Below are 2,707 nucleotides of genomic sequence, written 5' to 3' on the forward strand. Positions count from 1 at the left end.
CCCAGCTCCCTGAGCAATCCAGTTGACTGCGATGTGAATCTAGTTGGGGGGGGGGGGGGGGGGGGGGGGGGGGGGGGGGGGGGGAACGACACAAGGGAAGGAGGAGGGGGAGGTGGCCAGCCCGCTGGGCGGCAACTTCCGAGGCAGATCCTGTGTGGGGGAGGAGAGGAAGAGCAATATTTGAGACTTTGGGAGAGTGGGGTGGGGAGGCTTGATCTCCCTGAAGCTGCGGGGTGCACCGACGACCTCGACACTGCCCTCCTCCTCAGAGGGCTTTACCCCTCCTCTCCCTCTTTCCCTCCCTCCTCTCTTCCAGGGCCTCCCTGTACCGATCAGTCACCTAAGAAGGAGGCCGACCCCCCTCCCCATACACATCCAGCCCTCATGTTGAACCTCACCTCGCAGTCTCAAATCAAAGCCCGAGCCAGAGCTCACCTCCTCTCGGCCGTGCCCTCCGGCCCCGTGCTTGGGCTACATAGAAGGGGAGGGAACCTTGAGGTCTGTGTCTCCAGCTCTCTCCACCCCTCGGACTTGGAGAAAATAGTAGAGAGGAAGAGGGGATAGAAAACACCCTGGGGGTGCCTGAGTGGCTGGTTCAAAGCTAGTTCCGTGGGGGCTCGGGGGACCCATTGACCAGCGGACCCCACGTGGTCCCCAGAACTACCTGGACTGCCTCAGGCCGAGTGGGGATAGGGTTGGCTCAGAAAGCTCTGTCGGACCCCGGATGAAGAAAGGTGGGGAGTGGGGTGATGTCTGGGCGAGGAGGGGGATGGACAGGGATCTACAAGCTAATCCTCCGGTTCTTCAACATCTCTCTCTCCTTCCCTCTCTCTCTCTCTCCCTCTGTCTCTCTCCTTCTCTCTCTGTCTCTCTCTCTCCCTCTCTTTCTCCCTCTCTCTCTCTCCTTCTCTCTCTCCCTGTCTCTCTGTCTCTGTCTCTGTCTTTCTCTCTCTCCTTCTCTCTCTCCCTCTCTCTCTCTCTCTCTCTCTCTCTGTCTCTCTGTCTGTCTGTCTCTCTCTCCCCCCCTCCTATTTTTCCTCTCTTTCCCCTTATCTTTTACCTCTCTGCACTCCTTTCTTCCCTATTTCTTATTTTCATCTCTCTACCTTGCCCCCTATTCCGTGGAACCTAAATAAGGCAGGTTCCTCCTATCACTGAGGAGGGTCAGCTCAAATACTGGCTTCGTCTCTCCCTTTCTTCCCCCCCTCCTCCTCCTCTATCTCTGATACCAGAGGACCAGAATAGACCCGCGCTGATTTGGCCTCTTCAGGCCCCTGGCCCGCCGGAGCTGAGCCAGGGGAAGCACTCACTCCCTCCTTGCCAACTTAAATCTCTCCTTCCTGCCCCGTGCAGCCCGCATGTTATCAAGTCGGGTTTGACCTTTCTCTTTCATCGAAACAATGAGGGTTAGGGTGAGCCCATGCCGAACAGAATAGGCGAATCGAGCGTTCTACTAGCACCTGCTGGGAATTGTCCAAGAGACCAACGCTCAGTGAACACACTTCCGTGCGAAGCCAGCCTTCCAGAGGGGCAAGATCGGCTCGCCTTCAGCCCTGCTGGGCCGACGGAGATGTTCTGGGGCTGTCGAAGAACTGGAGCCTACTCCCCAGCCTAGGTCACTTCGGCTCCGAGAGACCCCATGCAAACCTCTCAGTCAACGATAAGAAGGCAACGCCTCTCCCTGGACAGACCACGGAGCGGCTTCCCTGCCTCCTACACTTCTTTCTGGCTTGACGGGGCTCCAGTGGACCTGTAGATAAAGCTCCTGCTGCTGCTGCTGCTGCCGCTGCTGCTGCTGCTGCTTCCACCGCCGCCGCTGCTGCTGCTGCTTCCACCGCCGCCGCCGCTGCTGCTGCTGCTGCTGCTGCTGCTCCTGCTGCTGCCGCCGCCGCCGCCGCTGCTGCTGCTATTAGGTTTCTGCCTCTTGGGGATCTTCCTGGACAAAGGAAAACCCAGACCGAGAAGCATTTGCCTTAACCCCCTGCCAGCACTGGGGGACGGGAGGGGGCGAGCTCTATTGGAGAGAGACCAGGTATATTATTTTCCCTCGTACTTAGCAAAATTTCCATACTCTAGGAGAAAAAAAAATAACGTATGGTTGTTGTGGTTTGTCATATTGTCTTCTCTCCCAATAGAATGGAAACCCCTTGAGGTTGAGGACTGCTTAAATTACATAGCAAGCATTTGCTGAAGGACTGGTGATTGGCTGAAGGGTCTGTCGTAAATACAACTCAACCTCCTCTTTTTACAGATGAGGAAACTGAGGACTCAAAAGGAGAAATGGCCTGTGGCGGTTCACGCAGGGAATAAATAACAGAGCTTCCCACCTAGGCTGAATTGCAAAGCCAGGTCACTCCAGGGCTCTTCTAACTCAAAATGGAGATTAGTAACGTGTTGTTGTCCTACCATTGCCGAGGGAGCTGCCGATCCCCTACTCAGAAACCTTCGAGTGCTCCCTCTGACTCCCGGTATAAAATGAAAAGCCCAAGGCTGGTATCCAAGGCCACCACAGACAGGCAGAGCCGGCCTCTCTCAGCTCAGCCTGTCTATCCAGACTGATTCTCTTCAAAGTGTCTCCTCTTCATTTCGCTATTCTTGTTTTGAGTCGTTCATTTTCGCTCTCCAACCCTTCATGACCCCATTCAGGGTTTTCTTGCCACTTCCTTCTCCAGCTCATTTTACAGATGAGGAAACTGAGGCCAACAGA

The sequence above is a fragment of the Petaurus breviceps genome, unplaced genomic scaffold, assembly GCF_028583685.1.
Source record: "Petaurus breviceps papuanus isolate PSGF00001 unplaced genomic scaffold, PetGlider_PUasm1.0 218, whole genome shotgun sequence".
NCBI classification, from domain to species: domain Eukaryota; kingdom Metazoa; phylum Chordata; class Mammalia; order Diprotodontia; family Petauridae; genus Petaurus; species Petaurus breviceps.